Here is a 19001-nt window from a genome sequence, read left to right on the forward strand (position 1 = left end):
CCAGCAATCTCACTACTGGGCATACACCCAGAGAAAACCATAACTCAAAAAGAGACATGCACCCCAATGTTCACTGCAGCACTATTTACAATAGCCAGGTCATGGAAGCAACGTAAATGCCCATTGACAGACGAATGGATAAACAAGATGTGGTACATATACACAATGGAATATTACTTAGCCACAAAAAGGAACGAAACTGGGTCATTTGTACAGACGTGGATGGATCTAGAGACTGTCATACAGAGTGAAGTAAGTCAGAAAGAGGAAAACAAATATCGTATATTAACATATATATGTGAAACCTAGAAAAATGGTACAGATGAACCGGTTTACAGGGCAGAAATTGAGACACAGATGTAGAGAAGAAACGTATGGACACCAAGGGGGGAAAGTGGCGGGGGGTGGTGGTGGTGTGATGAATTGGGAGATTGGGATTGACATATGTACACTAATATGTATAAAATGGATAACTGATAAGAACCTGCTGTATAAAAAAATAAATAAAATTCAAAAATTCAAGAAAAACCAAAAAACAGAACCTGAAGTCAGCAGAAGGAAGGAAATAATAAAGATCAGAGAGGAAATAAATAAAATAGAGATTAAAAAAACAATAGAAAAAAAAAATCAAGAAAACCAAGAGCTGGTTCTTTGAAAGGGTAAACAAAATCGACAAACCTCTGGCCAGGCTCACCAAAAAGAAAAGAGAGAGAATGCAAATAAAATAAGAATTGAAAAAGGAGGAATCTCATCTGATACCACAGAAATACAAAAAACCATAAGAGAATACCAAGAACAATTATATGTCAACAAATTTGACAACCTAGAAGAAATGGACAACTTTCTTGAAACATATAGCACACCAAAATTGAATCAAGGAGAAACAGATAATTTGAACAGACTAATCACTAGAAGTGAAATAGAATCTGTAATTTTAAAAAACTCCCTACAAACTAAAGTCCTGGACCAGTTGGCTGGACTGGGGAATTCTTCCAAACATACCAAGAAGAACTTATACCAATCCTCAAACTCTTCCATAAGACTGAAGAGGAGGGAACACTCCCAAAGACATTCTATGAAGCCACCATCACCCTGATAACAAAACCAGACAAAGATATCACCAAAAAAAGAAAATTACAGGCCAATAACTTTGATGAATATAGATGCAAAAAAATCTCAACAAAATATTAGCAAACCGAATCCAAAAATACATTAAAAAGATCATACACCATATAAAAATGAAAAGACAACCTACGGAACAGGAGAAAATATTTGCAAATGATGCAACTGACAAGGGCTTAACTTCCAAAATATACAAACAGCTCATACAACTCAACAACAACAAAAACAAACAACCCAATTGAAAAATGGGCAGAAGACCTTAATAGACATTTCTCCAAAGAAGACATACAAGGACTTCCCTTGTGGTCCAGTGGCTAAGACTCCGCACTCCCAATGCAGGGGGCCCACGTTTGATCCCTGGTCAGGGAACTAGACCCACATGCTGCAACTAAGAGTTCGCATGCCGCCACTAAAAAGATCCCGCACACTACAACGAAGATCCCGCAGGCGGTAACAAAGATCTCACATGCCGCAGCTAAGACCTGATGAAGCCAAATAAATTAGTTAATTAAATAAAATAAAATAAAAAAGAAAACGTAGAGATGGCCAGTAGGCACATGAAAAAATGCTCAATGTCATTATCAGAGAAATGAAAATCAAAATTACAATGTGGTACCACCTCACACTGGTCAGAATGGCCACCATTAAAAATTTCCTCTCCCTAACACCATACACAAAAATAAACTCAAAAAGGATTAGAGACCTAAATGTAAGACTGGACACTATGAAACTCTTAGAGGAAATTTTACAAATAACAAATGCTGGAAAGGGTGTGAAGAAAAAGGAACCCTCCTACAATGTTGGTAGGCATGTAAGTTGGTGTAGCCACTATGGAAAACAGTATGGAGGTTCCTCAGAAAACTAAAAATAGAATTACCATATGATCCAGCAATCCCACTCCTAGGCATATACCCAGACAAAACTATAATTCAAAAAGATACATGCACCCCTATGTTCATAGCAGCACTATTCACAATAGCCAAGACATGGCAACAACCTTAATGTCCACTGACAGATGAATTGATAAAGAAGATGTGGTACATATATACAACGGAATACTACTCAGCCATAAAAAAGAATGAAACAATGCCATTTGCAGTGACATGGATGCAACTAGATATTATCATACTAAGTGAAATATGTCAGAAAGAGAAAGACAAATACCATATGATATCACTTATATGAGGAATCTAAAATATGGCACAGATGAACCTATCTACAAAACAGAAACAGACTCAGACATAGAGAATAGACCAGTGGTTGCCAAGGGGGAATGGGGGAGGGGGAGGGAGAGGGATGGACAGGGAGTTTGGGGTTAGTAGATGCAAACTATTACATTTAGAATGGATAAACAACAAGGTCCTACTGTACAGCACAGGGAACTATATCCAATCTCCAGGGATAAAGCATAATGGAAAAGAATATAAAAAAGAATGTATATATGTTTATAACTGAATCACTTTGCTGTACAGCAGATATTAGCACATTGTAAATTAGCTATACTTCAATAAAAAAAAGAAAATTATGAAAATAAAAAGCTCATTGGTAAAGACAAATATACAGTAAAGGTAGTAAATCAACCAAGTACAAAGCTAGTAGGAAGTTCGAAAGGCAAAAGTAGTAAAATCATCTATATCCTCAATAAGGGATACAAAAACAAAAAGATGTAAAATAATATGTCAAAAACAGTAATTATGGGGGGAGACGAGTAAAAATAAAGGGTTGTTAAAATGCATTTGAAATTAAGAGATCAGCAACTTGAAACAATCATGTATATATATAGATAGCTATATATAAACTTCATGGTAACCACAAACCAAAAAATCTATAACAGATAGAACACAAAAAGGAGAAAGGAATCCAAACATAACACTAAAGATAGTCATCAAATCAAAGGGTAGGAGAAAAAAAGAAGGAACAAAAAATAACCAGAAAAATAACCCCAAAACAACTTACAAAATGGCAGTAAGTATATACCTATCAATAATTACTTTATTTCATTTTATTTATTTATTTATATTTTTGGCTGCATTGGGTCTTCGTTGCTGCGTGCCGGCTTTCTCTAGTTGTGGCAAGCGGGGGCTACTCTTCGTTGTGGTGCATGGGTTTCTCATTGTGGTGGCTTCTCTTGTTGCATGTGGATCACGGGCTCTAGGCATGCGGGCTTCAGTAATCATGGTGCATGGCCTCTAGAGCACAGGTTCAGTAGTTGTGGCGTACAGGCTTAGCTGCTCCGCAGCATGAGGGATCTTCCCGGATCAGGGCTCGAACCCATGTCCCCTGCATTGGCAGGCGGATTCTTAACCACTGCACCACCAGGGAAGCCCCTCAATAATTACTTTAAATGTAAATGGACTAAATTCTCCAATCAAAAGACACAGAATGGCCGAACAGATACAAAAATAAGAACCATATATATGCTGCCTATAAGAGACTCACTTCAGATTTCAAGACACACAGACTGAAAGATAGAGAATGGAAAAAAGTATTCCATGCAAATGGAAATCAAAAGAAAGCCAGGGAAGCAACAGACACATAGATCAACAGAACCGAACAGAGAGCCCAGAAATAAACCCACACACACATGGTCAATTAATCTATGACAAAGGAGAAAATACAGTTTCTTCAATAAGTGGTATTGGGAAAACTGGACAGCTACATATAAAGGAATGAAATTAGAACATTTTCTCACACCATATATAAAAACAAACTCAAAATGGATTAAAGACCTAAATATAAGACCGGAAACCATAAAACTCCTGGAGGAAAACATAAGCGGAACACTCCTTGACATAAATCATAGCAACATTTTTCTGGATCTGTCTCCTAAAGCAAAAAAACAAAAACAAAAATAAATAAATGGGACATAATTAAACTTAAAAGCTTTTACACAGCAAAGAAAACCATCGACAAAAGAAAAAGACAACCTACTGAATGGGAGAAAATATTTGCAAATGATACGACCGATAAGGAGTTAATATCCAACATATACAAAGAGCTCATACAACCCAATATCCAAAGAAACAAATAACCCAATTAAAAAATGGGCAGAAGACCTGAATAGACAATTTTCCAAAGAAGACATGCAGATGGTCAACAGGCACATGAAAAGATGCTCAACACTGCTAATCGTCAAAGAAATGCAAATCAAAACCACAATGAGATATCACCTCACACCTGTCAGAATGTCCATCATCAAAAAGACAACAAATAACCAGTGCCGGCAAGGATGTAGAGAAAAGGGAACCCTTGTACACTGTTAGTGGGAATGTATATTGGCACAGCCACTGGAGAAAACAGTATGGAGGTTCCTTAGAAAGCTGAAAATAGAGTTACCATGTGATCCAGTAACTGCACTCCTGGATATATATCCAAAGAAAACAAAAACACTAATTTGAAAAGATACGTGCACCCCAATGTTCACAGCAGCATTACTTACAATAGCCTAAGTGTCCATCAAAAGATGAATGGATAAAAATGATGTGAGATATAAATTATATCTATATCTATATATAGATAGATACATAATGGAATACTACTCAACCATAAAAAAAGAAAGAAAATTCGCAATTTGCAACAACATAGATGGACCTAAAGGGTATTATGCTTAGTGAAATGAGTCAGAGAAAGAGAAATATGTATGTTATCACTTATATGCGGAATCTAAAAAATAAAACAAACTAGTGAATATAACAAAACAGAAACAGACTCACAGATACAGAGAACGAAGCAGTAGTTACCAATGGGGAGAGGAAAGGGGAGAGGGGCAAAATAGGGGTAGGGGATAAGAAGTACAACAAACTACTATGTATAAAATAAATAAGCTACAAGAATATATTGTACAGCACAGGGAATATAGCCAATATTTTATAATAACTATAAACGGAGTATAATCTATAAAAATTTGAATCACTATGTCATACACCTGAAACTAATATAATATTGTAACTCAACTATAACTCAATTTTTTAAAAAAGCACACAGGAAAAAATGTTAACAGTACATGAATCTGGATAAAGGGTATATACAGTGTTCTTTGTACTATATTTATTATTACAACTTCTTTAAGTTTAGAATTATTTTCCAAATACAAAGCCAAAACAAGACAAAAACCAAACAGAAAGCCTGTAGTTCTATTCAGGGATTATCCCTTGTTCACCACTGCATTTCCAGAACCTGACCTAGTACCTGCTCAAATGTTTGTTAAATAATGAAGAATCGATTTCATGATACTGAACCAGTCTAGCTAGTAAGATAGAAAAATATATAGATGGACCTTGCCCCCTACCTTCTGCACACCCCATCCCCCAATAAAATATTGGGGGATCAGAGATCAACTATATAATGACTTGTGAACGCTTAGAGAAATGAAAAATAGGTTTAGGTTACTGAATCAGTGGGTATATTTTTCTAGTTTGCCCCTTTTATTTTTTATTTTTATTTTTTATTATTATTTATTTTATTTATTTATTTTTGGCTGCGTTGGGTCTGTGTTGCTGTGCGCGGGCTTTCCCTAGCTGCGGTGAGCGGGAGCTACTCTTCGTTGCGGTGTGCGGGCTTCTCATTGCGGTGGCTTCTCTTGTTGCAGAGCACGGGCTCCAGGCGCCCAGGCTTTAGGAGTTGTGGCTCACGGACTCTGGAGCGCAGGCTCAGTAGTTGTGGCGCACGGGCTTAGTTGCTCCGCAGCATGTGGGATCTTCCTGGACCAGGGCTCGAACCTGTGTCCCCTGTATTGGCAGGCAGATTCTTAACCACTGCGCCACTAGGGAAGCCCCTAGTTTGCCCCCTTTTAAAGCACCCCAAATCTGAAATGCGAAGCAATTCTACCAGTTTAACAATCTAGGCTTTAATTTAAAATGTAAACTATTTAAAGTCCTTAGTGTTTAACTTTTTTCTAAAACAAGGTTTGAATTTTCCACCTTTTTGATCAAAACAAACACTACCTGCCATTTTCACAGTAAGGCGATCTATAGTTTGCACTAGCCACAGGAGTCCTAACTGGACGAGTAACCTTGCCAAGTCACTGAAGCACTGCCTTACAGTGCAGTCCAATAAAAACATAATGTGATTCATTTTAAATGTTCCAGTAGCTACACTAAGAAAGTAAAAAGAAACAGGTGAAATTAATTCTAATATATTTTATTTAATCCAAGATAGCAAAAATACTTTTGTTTTTAACATGAATTCAATATAAACATCGATATGATATTTTACATTTTTTTTTCAAACTAAGTCCTTGGAGTGCAGTGTGTGTTTTATATTTACAGCACGTCTCAATTCAGACTGGCCACGTTTCAAGTGCTCAGCAGCCACCTGTAGTTAGTCATGACTACCTTACTGGTCAGGGCAGCTCTAAGGCTTAGGATTTTCATTTAAGTTAGAGGCTAAGAGCTACAACTTTTAGATTCCCTAATTCAGTACCTCCTTTGAGGGTATACAATTGACTGGGCATAGGGCCTAGCACAGACTAGGTGTTCAATGAGTATTCGCTAGGTGACATGAACAAAATGCAATTCATTGAATTTAATGATAGGAATGACCTTAGGTGATCAAACCTGCTTGTATTTATTTATAGAAACAATAACACCTTTCCTACCAGGAAACAATTCCTCAATATTTGAGGGACTAACCACATTCAGAACACTTGATGGCTATTTAATCATTGTCAATAAAGAGCTTCTGAAGCATTCAAAGTCTTAACTCAAGCTTTCCTAGTGGCTTCAAAGAACAGTTTTTATTCATTTCTCAACCCTAATTTCAAGTCTTTAAAATATAAGGGCAATACAGTTGCCTTCTTATGAGAAAGAAGAAAAAGCGACAAGGGTCAATAAGAACAAAGATGTTTCAGATGTCAAGAGCCTAGGATCCATAGGTTACTGCAGAGCTTTTGGGAGTTCCTAGCTCTCGGCTAGCTTTATTAGCCTTCAGAACCTCGGGCGCTACTAAGACCAAAGTTACTATTAATTTTATCACTATTGTTATCAGCTACCATTTACTGAACAACTATGCCCTGAAAGGTAGCTATAATTACCTCCATTTTACAAAGAAGAAATTAAACTCAGAGAATGGGCATATGGCAGAATCGTGACTCAAATCCAAGCCTGCCTTCTCCAAAGTCTTTTCTTTCCACTATGTCATTGGTAGGTATCAAGGACATTCCCAGCAGAGTGATGATAAGCACCCTTCTTTCACTAGCTGGGGGGAAAAAAGACAGGAAACCCTCATCAGTTTATCATCCAAACAGAGGGTTACAGGTGTGTGGTATTTGGAGGGCTGAGAGGGGAGGAAAGAATCCTTTTACAAATAAGCTGTTTTTGGACATACAAGAAACAGAGCTGAAGGGGAAAAGCTGCCATTTTCTTTTTTAGTGGTTACAAATACTTGCCTTTGGAAAAACATTAAAAAGCATCTTTAAAATTGAAGCCAACAACTTACACACCCACAAAGATGGCTACCATCTGAAAAGATGATTAATAGTAGACCTACTTTTCACAACAAGTAGGAATCTAAACTGATAAAAACTTATTCTCCTCAAGGGATTATGACAGTGATCTTAAAAGTGATTAGCACTCTGCTCTGTACAAACATTCACTCACATAAGCACTAACTGATGTGGATAATCATTAAGTATTGTAAGTATTTCACAATATACAACACTCTCAAATAAATTTAACTTTTTGAGGATTATAAAATACTAAAATACTTTTTAAAAAGTTATTTCCTAGGGGGTCTGGGCAAGATGGCGGAAGAGTAAGACGCGGAGATCACCTTCCTTCCCATAGATACATTAGAAATACATCTACACGTGGAACTGCTCCTACAGAACACCCACTGAACGCTGGCAGAAGACGTCAAACCTCCCAAAAGGCAAGAAACTCCCCACGTACTTGGGTAGGGCAAAAGAAAAAAGAAATAACAGAGACAAAAGAATACGGACGGGACCTGCACCAGTGGGAGGGAGCTGTGAAGGAGGAAAGGTTTCCACACACTAGGAAGCCCCTTCGCGGGCGGAGACTGCGGGTGGCAGAGCGGGGAAGCTTCGGAGCCACGGAGGAGAGCGCAGCCACAGGGGTGCGGAGGGCAAAGCGGAGAGATTCCTGCACAGAGGATCGGTGCTGAGCAGCACTCACCAGCCCGAGAGGCTTGTCTCCTCCCCAGCCGGGGCGGGCGGGGGCTGGGAGCTGAGGCTCGGGCTTCCAGCGGATCGCACGGAGAGGACTGGGGTTGGCTGCGTGAACACAGCCTGAAGGGGTTAGCGCACCACAGCTAGCCGGGAGGGAGTCCGGGAAAAAGTCTGCAGCTGCCGAAGAGGCAAGAGACTTTTGCTTGCCTCTTTGTTTCGCGGTGCGCAAGGAGAGGGGATTCAGAGCGCCGCCTAAATGAGCTCCAGAGACGGGCGTGAGCCACGGCTATCAGCGCGGACCCCAGAGACGGGCATGAGACGCTAAGGCTGCTGCTGCCGCCACCAAGAAGCCTGTGTGCGAGCACAGGTCACTATCCACACCGCCCCTCCCGGGAGCCTGTGCAGCCCGCCACTGCCAGGCTCCCGCGTTCCAGGGACAACTTCCCCGGGAGAACGCACGGCGCGCCTCAGGCTGCTGCAACGTCACGCCAGCCTCTGCCGCCGCAGGCTCGCCCCGCATCCGTACCCTTCCCTCCCCACGGCCTGAGTGAGCCAGAGCCCCCGAATCAGCTGCTCCTTTAACCCCGTTCTGTCTGGGCGGGGAACAGACGCCCTCAGGCGACCTACATGCAGAGGCGGGTCCAAATCCAAAGCTGAACCCCAGGAGCTGTACGAACAAAGAAGAGAAAGAGAAATTTCTCCCAGCAGCCTCAGAAGCAGCGGATTAAAGCTCTACAAACAACTTGATGTACCTGCATCTGTTGAATACCTGAATAGACAACGAATCATCCCAAATTCAGGAGGTGGACTTTGGGAGCAGGATATATTAATTTTTCCCCTTTTCCTTTTTTTGTGAGTGTGTATGTGTATGCTTCTGGGTGAGATTTTGTCTGTATAGCTTTGCTTTCACCATTTGTCCTAGGGTTCGGTCTGTCCGTTTTTTTTTTTTTTTAACTTAAAAAATTTTTTTTCTTAATAAATTTTTTCTTAATTTTTCCCTTATTTTCTATTTTAAAAAATTAAAAAAGAATTTTTTCTTAATTTTTTTCTTATTTTTTATTAAAAAAAATTTTTTTCTTAATAAATTTTTTTCTTAAATTTTTTATTTTGTATCATAAAAAATTAATAAATTTATTTTTAAAAATTTTTCTCAATAAATTTTTTCTTAATTTTTTTTCTTATTTTTTAATATAATAGCTTTATTTTATTTTATTTTATCCTCTTTCTTTCTCTCTATTTTTTCTCCCTTTTATTCTGAGCTGTGTGGATGAAAGGCTCTTGGTGCTCCAGCCAGGCATCAGGTCTGTGCCTCTGAGGTGGGAGAGCCAACTTCAGGACACTGGTCCACAAGAGACCTCCCAGCTCCACGTAATACCAAACGGCGAAAATCTCTCAGAGATCTCCATCTCAACATCAAGACCCAGCTTCACTCAATGACCAGCAAGCTACAGTGCTGGATACCCTATGCCAAACAACTAGCAAGACAGGAACACAGCCCCATCCATTAGCAGAGAGGCTGCGTAAAATCATAATAAGGCCACAGACACCCCAAAACACACCACCAGACGTGGACCTGCCCACCAGAAAGACAAGATCCAGCCTCATCCACCAAAACACAGGCACTAGTCCCCTCCACCAGGAAGCCTACACAACCCACTGAACCAACCTTAGCCACTGGGGACAGATACCAAAAACAACAGGAACTACGAACCTGCAGCCTGTGAAAAGGAGACCCCAAACACAGTAAGATAAGCAAAATGGGAAGACAGAAAAACACACAGCAGATGAAGGAGCAGGGTCAAAACACACCAGACCTAACAGGCAGTCTACCTGAAAAAGAATTCAGAATAATGATAGTAAAGATGATCCAAAATCTTGGAAATAGAATAGACAAAATGCAAGAAACATTTAACAAGGACGTAGAAGAAGTAAAGAGGAACCAAGCAACGATGAAAAACACAATAAATGAAATTAAAAATACTCTAGAAGGGATCAATAGCAGAATAACTGAGGCAGAAGAACGGGTAAGTGACCTGGAAGATAAAATGGTGGAAATAACTACTGCAGAGCAGAATAAAGAAAAAAGAATGAAAAGAACTGAGGACAGTCTCAGAGACCTCTGGGACAACATTAAACGCACCAACATTCGAATTATAGGGGTCCCAGAAAAAGAAGAGAAAAAGAAAGGGACTGAGAAAATATTTGAAGAGATTATAGTTGAAAACTTCCCTAATATGGGAAAGGAAATAGTTAATCAAGTCCAGGAAGCACAGAGAGTCCCATACAGGATAAATCAAGGAGAAACACGCCAAGACACATATTAATCAAACTATCAAAAATTAAATATAAAGAAAATATATTAAAAGCAGCAAGGGAAAAACAACAAATAACACACAAGAGAATCCCCATAAGGTTAACAGCTGATCTTTCAGCAGAAACTCTGCAAGCCAGAAGGGAGTGGCAGGATATACTTAAAGTGATGAAGGAGAAAAACCTACAACCAAGATTACTCTACCCAGCAAGGATCTCACTCAGATTTGATGGAGAAATTAAAACCTTTACAGACAAGCAAAAGCTGAGAGAGTTCAGCACCACCAAACCAGCTTTACAACAAATGCTAAGAGAACTTCTCTAGGCAAGAAACACAAGAGAAGGAAAACACCTACAATAACAAACCCAAAACATTTAAGAAAATGGGACTAGGAACATACATATCGATAATTACCTTAAATGTAAATGGATTAAATGCTCCCACCAAAAGACACAGACTGGCTGAATGGATACAAAAACAAGACCCGTATATATGCTGTCTACAAGAGACCCACTTCAGACCTAGGGACACATACAGACTGAAAGTGAGGGGATGGAAAAAGATATTCCATGCAAATGGAAATCAAAAGAAAGCTGGAGTAGCGATTCTCATATCAGACAAAATAGACTTTAAAATAAAGACTACTACAAGAGACAAAGAAGGACACTATATAATGATCAAGGGATCGATCCAAGAAGAAGGTATAACAACTGTAAATATTTATGCACCCAACATAGGAGCACCTCAATACATAAGGCAAATACTAACAGCCATAAAAGGGGAAATCGACAGTAACACAATCATAATAGGGGACTTTAACACCCCACTTTCACCAATGGACAGATCATCCAAAATGAAAATAAATAAGGAAACACAAGCTTTAAATGATACATTAAACAAGATGGACTTAATTGATATTTATAGGACATTCCACCCAAAAACAACAGAATACACATTTTTCTCAAGTGCTCATGGAATATTCTCCAGGATAGATCATATCTTGGGTCACAAATCAAGCCTTGGTAAATTTAAGAAAATTGAAATCGTATCAAGTATCTTTTCCGACCACAACGCTATGAGACTAGATATCAATTACAGGAAAAGATCTGTAAAAAATACAAACACATGGAGGCTACACAATACACTACTTAATAACGAAGTGATCACTGAAGAAATCAAAGGGGAAATCAAAAAATACCTAGAAACAAATGACAATGGAGACACGACGACCCAAAACCTATGGGATGCAGCAAAAGCAGTTCTAAGAGGGAAGTTTATAGCAATACAAGCCTACATCAAGAAACAGGAAACATCTCGAATAAACAACTTAACCTTGCACCTAAAGCAATTAGAGAAAGAAGAACAAAAAAACCCCAAAGCTAGCAGAAGGAAAGAAATCATAAAGATCAGATCAGAAATAAATGAAGAAGAAATGAAGGAGACAATAGCAAAGATCAATAAAACTAAAAGCTGGTTCTTTGAGAAGATAAACAAAATTGATAAACCATTAGCCAGACTCATCAAGAGAAAAAGGGAGAAGACTCAAATCAATAGAATTAGAAATGAAAAAGGAGAAGTAACCACTGACACTGCAGAAATACAAACGATCATGAGAGATTACTACAAGCAACTCTATGCCAATAAAATGGACAACCGGGAAGAAATGGACAAAGAAATGCACAACCTGCCGAGACTGAACCAGGAAGAAATAGAAAATATGAACAGACCAATCACAAGCACTGAAATTGAAACTGTGATTAAAAATCTTCCAACACACAAAAGCCCAGGACCAGATGGCTTCACAGGTGAATTCTATCAAACATTTAGAGAAGAGCTAACACCTATCCTTCTCAAACTCTTCCAAAATATCGCAGAGGGAGGAACACTCCCAAACTCATTCTACGAGGCCACCATCACCCTGATACCAAAACCAGACAAAGATGTCACAAAGAAAGAAAACTACAGGCCAATATCACTGATGAACATAGATGCAAAAATCCTCAACAAAATACTAGCAAACAGAATCCAACAGCACATTAAAAGGATCATACACCATGATCAAGTGGGGTTTATTCCAGGAATGCAAGGATTCTTCAATATACGCAAATCAATCAACGTGATACATCATATTAACAAACTGAAGGAGAAAAACCATATGATCATCTCAATAGATGCAGAAAAAGCTTTCGACAAAATTCAACACCCATTTATGATAAAAGCCCTGCAGAAAGCAGGCATAGAGGGAACTTTCCTCAACATAATAAAGGCCATATATGACAAACCCACAGCCAACCTTGTCCTCAATGGTGAAAAACTGAAACCATTTCCACTAAGATCAGGAACAAAACAAGGTTGCCTCCTCTCACCACTATTATCCAACATAGTTTTGGAAGTGTTAGCCACAGCAATCAGAGAAGAAAAAGAAATAAAAGGAATCCAAATCGGAAAAGAAGTAAAGCTGTCACTGTTTGCAGATGACATGATACTATACATAGAGAATCCTAAAGATGCTACCAGAAAACTAGTAGAGCTAATCAATGAATTTGGTAAAATAGCAGGATACAAAATTAATGCACAGAAATCTCTTGCATTCCTACACACTAACGATGAAAAATCTGAAAGGGAAATTAAGGAAACACTCCCATTTACCATTGCAACACAAAGAATAAAATACCTAGGAATAAACCTACCTAAGGAGACAAAAGACCTGTATGCAGAAAACTATAAGACACTGATGAAAGAAATTAAAGATGATACAAACAGATGGAGAGATATACCATGTTCTTGGATTGGAAGAATCAACATTGTGAAAATGACTCTACTACCCAAAGCAATCTACAGATTCAATGCAATCCCTATCAAACTACCAATGGCATTTTTCACAGAACTAGAACAAAAAATTTCACAATTTGTATGGAAACACAAAAGACCCCGAATAGGCATAGCAATCTTGAGAAAAAGAAAACGGAGCTGGAGGAATCAGGCTCCCAGACTTTTGACTATACTACAAAGCTGCCGTAATCAAGACAGTATGGTACTGGCACAACAACAGAAATATAGATCAATGAAACAGGATAGAAAGCCCAGAGATAAACCCACGCACATATGGTCACCTTATTTTTGATAAAGGAGGCAAGAATATACAATGGAGAAAAGACAGCCTTTTCAATAAGTGGTGCTGGGAAAACTGGACAGCTACATGTAAAAGAATGAAATTAGAACACTCTGTAACACCATACACAAAAATAAACTCAAAATGGATTAAAGACCTAAGTGTAAGGCCAGACACTATCAAACTCTTAGAGGAAAACATAGGAAGAACACTCTAGGACACAAATCACAGCAAGATCCTTTTTGACCCACCTCCTAGAGAAATGGAAATAAAAACAAAAATAAACAAATGGGACCTAATGAAACTTAAAAGCTTCTGCACAGCAAAAGAAACCATAAACAAGACGAAAAGATAAACAAAGCTGAATGACCTTATATAGTGGTAACTGAGAAAAGAAATGGGAACGCCTTGATTCTTACTTACTAGAAATATTTTGTTCAATTAAGAATGAATTGGGACTTCCCTGGTGGCACAGTGGTTAAGAATCCGCCTGCCAATGCAGGGGACACGGTTCGAGCCCTGGTCCGGGAAGATCCCACATGCCGCGGAGCAACTAAGCCCATGTGCAACAACTACTGAGCCTGTGCTCTAGAGCCCGCAAGCCACAACTACTGAGCCTGCGTGCCACAACTACTGAAGCCCACACACCTAGAGCCCGTGCTCCACAACAAGAGAAGCCACCGCAATGAGAAGCCCACGCACCGCAACGAAGAGTAGGCCCGCTCGCCGCAACTAGAAAAAGCCTGCGCGCAGCAACCAAGACGCAACGCAGCCAAAAATAAATAAATAAATAATTAAAAAAAAAAAAGAATGAATTGGTGGTGGGAGAAAAAATGGTATCTAGGTTAGAGAAATCAAAGGTTTCCTTTAGAAAGTGACTTTAAAAATATCTCAAGAACATTCTAGAAAAGGCAAAATTATAGACAGTAAAAAGATCAACGGTTGCCAGAGGTTTGTGGGGAGGAAGGGAGGGTACATAGGTGAAGCATAGGAGATTTTTAGGGCAGTGAAATTATTCTGTATGATACTGTAATGGTAGATACATGACATTATGCACTTGTCAAAACCCACAGAACTTTATAACACAAAGAATGAACCTTAAAGTATGCAAATTTTAAAAAATCCTTTAGAAAGTCAGGGGGTCCCAGGAAGGAATGGAGACCATATAACAAATCTAACTGTATTACAAATGTATGAAATAGTATCACTGGAGGGGATGGGGGGAAAGATGCTGATTGAAATAACTTTGGAAATGAGTGGAGTCTGTAAGACTAAAGGTAAAAGGAACTGTACATCAGCATTGTATTCTAGCTGATAAAGCTGTTTCCCATGGGGGTACAGGTTAACAATTCTGATATTGTTACCCATCAGGGTATCAGGTTAACAAAACTGATATACAACTATACATGTACACTGGGACTGAACAATTAAGTAAATGGATGGTGAACGGTGGGAGCCAGATTTCTCACTGTTGGAGTGGGAGGTTACAGAAAAGCAAGGGGAGGAGGCTAGAATGACCTATGTAGTAATGGATTAGAACTAGAGACATCAATATGAACTCATGTTTATCTTAATACTGATAGATATATATACAGAAATGAATACATAGAAATACTTATAAATATGCATAAATATACAGGTAATATATACATAGGATTTCAACTAAGAAGGCCTAGAAACAACAAAACTCTAGTAGCAACAAGCACACCTAGCACCCAGATCTTGATTTCCAATAGCATTCTCTAATAAAAGAAATCTGGACTTTGTGGAGAAACTGCTGATTCTAGAACTGGGATAGGGGATACACAGGATGAGCCTGGAGAATCTTGTAGTACCAGAAAGTAAGGAAGTGTCCGAAAAAACCCCAAAAGACCAAAAAACACCCCATGACGATGGGGGCATGTCAGAGTGACACAGGAGCCAACCAAAAGAGCTCCCAATGGCCAAAACAGCAAAAATTTGAGCAACAAAATAAATAAGGTAGTATTGGATTATGACCCAAAATATAAAACAAATATCTGTAAGCCCATACTGACATAAAGAAATGACTGAATAAATAAATAAATAAATGGGGGAGAAGAGACAATCTCCCATGGAGAATTCCCAGTAACTTATGTAGAATAGCCTCAAGGAGATGGAGCAAAACTTCCCACTCCTTAAGTGTGGACTACACTTAGTGACTTATTTCCAAACAACACAGCATGGAACAGAGTTTTTACCAAAAATAAAAAAGTAACTTTACAGTGGAGAAACTTGACAAACATATTCTCAGCCAGGTGACCAGAGTCAACATTAACAGTGATAAATCATGATGATAGTATGTACCCTTGATATAATGTAATGAGAATGGCACTTTACCTCCGTGGTCTTCCTCCTAAAAACCCATAACCCCAGTCTAACCATGAGAAAAACATCAGATAAATCCAATTGAGGGACACTCTACAAAATACCTGATTAAATTCTCCTCAAAACTGACAAGGTCATCAAAACAAGGGAAGTCTGAGAAACTGTCACAGTCAAGAGGAGCCTAAGGAGACGTGACGATAACTGTAATACAGGGCCCTGGTGGGATCCTGAAAGAGAAAAAATACATTAGGTAAAAACTAAGGAAATCTGCATAAAGTATAGATTTTAGTTAATAACACTTTTAATATTGGCTAACTAATTGTAACAAATATACCATGCTAATGTAAGCTGTTAATAATAAAGGAAACTGGGTGCAGGGTATAAAGAAACTGTCTGTATTATCTCAATTTTTCTGAAAAATTAAAACTGTTCCAAAAAAATAAAGTCTATTTTTAAAAAAATTTAAAAATTACCCTGGCACTGGACTCTTATTCACATCTCCAGCTCTCAAAGCATCTTCTTTTCAGTAGACTGGAAATCTGACAAAATGAGGAGCTAAGTTATCCTTTAATTAACTTCCTAACTCAATACGGAAAAATGACAAAAACTCATAGACTTCTGGTGACTTAAAGTAACAGCAGACAGGATGCCAGACCACACTTTTAGGGCAAGCAGTTCCTTCCCAAGTATCATCACAAATGGAACCTTCTTTTCCTTTAGGTCACAAATATCTTCTACAGTAATTAAATTCTACATTTGTCTGAGAGCACTTCAGAAAGACAAAAAGATAGTCCACTGCCTGTTTTCTTAAGGCTTTTGTAGCACACCTGGTTGTGACTTACCATCATGAGCCCCCCATTCTATCTAGAGAAGAAAGGATGAAGCCCAGGACTATCAAGCATGTACAAAATTTTCAATTGCATAGCCAAAATAGTATACAACTTTTTAAAAACTGCTACTTTAAAAAAAAAAAAAAGGCCCTTATTGGCTTATTTTGACAGATGAGCACTCTCTCTCTCCATCATTTAGAAACTATCTTTGTTCTCGGTAAACCTAATAATTCAATGTTAACCTTATCATTTTAGGGCAAATATTGGCTTGTATCAGAGCCATCATGCATATAAGTTTCTAATTAATCTACTGACTCAACCTCATTTTATAACCACAGTAGAGCTAAAATAACATAGCCTGTTTATAATGTATTTTTTTAGCACTTTACTATACTTTTTCTTACTTTTTAGCTTCTCAGTTACTTTATCTTAAACAGTACCTGAAAAATGAACTTCAAGTATGAGCAAGAAGTACTTGCACCTACATGAAGGCTGTTTTCGACCACGTGAAACAGCCTTTTCTGATCTCTGATATGACAACGCAAAATCCACCCCACATTCATGTTAACCTTCTCCCCATCAACTTGAATCAGAACAGTTTTCTCTCCTTCCTAAATGCCTACAAAAGTTATTGTCTGTTTGTTACTACCAGCACTTGAAATAATGTTTATCAACTTTTTATTTTCCTCTAGGTTTTATAACTGTAAACCTTGAGAATGAAAACCAAACATGTTCTTTGACCTATAGTGCCTTGTGCACACAAAATACTTTGCATAAATGAAAAAATATAGGACTTTCAAATAACTGCAAATCAAATTTGTTCTGGTTGAGGTATTCCAAGGTCTTTATTAGGTCAATTATTAAATGACATTTTCTAAGAAGACACAGTACAGCCTATTGGTAACATATGCCAGAGGCAAATCATCTTGGCATTTTATTACTTAAAGAGATTTCTTAGAACAGTGTTTTACAAATGGTGGGTTGTAACCTATTAGTAAACTGTATGATAAACTTACTAGGTGATGACAAGTATTTAAGAAAAAAAAAACAAAAAAGAAACATAACAGAAAATATCAGAGTACTTCACACATAGTACAGTAAATATTGATTCAAAAAACTTGTATGTATGTACTAGATCATGATTAAAATGTATTTCTTACTATGCGTTGCTTTGAGAAACACTGACTTAGAATATGGTGAGATATTCTGGGTTATGTAAGAAAAATATTTACTACCTTTCCTTTTTACTATTATCTGAATAAATGGCACCTTTCTAATTAACAAAGTGGAGTTATTTGAGAAACATCTGAATATGAAAGCTGAAACAACTCTCTGTTATGAATTTTTGTGTGACTTTATTTTTCTCAAAAGCAACCTCGATCTGTTTTGTGTAGCTCCCTCACACACTTTAGGAGGCTCCTTAAAAAAAAAAAAGTCATCAGTCTCACTAACCCAGAAATTCAAGATCACAAACTGTGGGAATTTCCAACTGGAAGGGTTTGAAATATTAACAAAAATGCCATTTATAATCATTTATTTTAAAATGTCTAACCTTCAATACTCCTGAACCCACTGTTCATTCATTTAATAAGATCTGAGTACTCGGCTTGGAGATACAGAAGGCCCATGCCCTCAAAGTGAGAGAAATGCACTGAGAGATATAATAGAGTAGGATTAAGTCCTGTAAGTTGTCAGAAAAAGAAATAATTAATTAAGGTAGGACCATAAAAAGGAGTGCGGGGGAAAGCTTCATGGAAGCTGGGTTGCAAAGAGCAGGATTTTTAAAAATAAAAACAATAGGATTATAAAGCTGGAAGGAAATCTACACATCATCTAATGTAGTGTTTCTCAACTGGGGATGATTTTGTCCCACAAGGCACATTTGGCAATGTCTGGAGACATTTTTGGTTGCCATACTGGGGAAGGGTGCTATTGGGATTTGGTGGGCAGAGGCCAGGGATACTGCTAATCATCCTACAGTACACAGGACAGCCCCTGACAACAAAGAATTATCCAGCCCAGTATGTCAATAGTGCCGAGGCTGAGAAACCCTGAACCCAACTCAGTACAATCCTCTTGTTTTACACAAGACGATAACTGAAGGTTAGAAGGATTTAAAAACTTGCTAGAAAGCCAGGACTACAAAACAGGCCTCAT

The 19001-nt window shown here is 38.2% G+C and overlaps 1 protein-coding gene across 3 annotated transcripts in view; it reads right to left on the reverse strand.

Annotated features, from left to right (window-relative positions):
* TAB3 (TGF-beta activated kinase 1 (MAP3K7) binding protein 3) overlaps positions 1–19001 on the reverse strand; it is a 100645-nt gene that overhangs the window by 45244 nt on the left and 36400 nt on the right. For 2 of the 3 annotated variants that reach the window (XM_061178950.1, XM_061178949.1), the window contains exon 3: positions 16119–16241. The exons of the other annotated variant lie outside the window; for it this stretch is intronic. The gene's annotated coding sequence lies outside the window, so the exon portion shown is untranslated. The remainder of the gene's footprint in view (positions 1–16118; positions 16242–19001) is intronic. 3 annotated transcript variants of the gene reach the window in all.

This window comes from Eubalaena glacialis, chromosome X, assembly GCF_028564815.1.
Source record: "Eubalaena glacialis isolate mEubGla1 chromosome X, mEubGla1.1.hap2.+ XY, whole genome shotgun sequence".
NCBI classification, from domain to species: Eukaryota; Metazoa; Chordata; class Mammalia; order Artiodactyla; family Balaenidae; genus Eubalaena; species Eubalaena glacialis.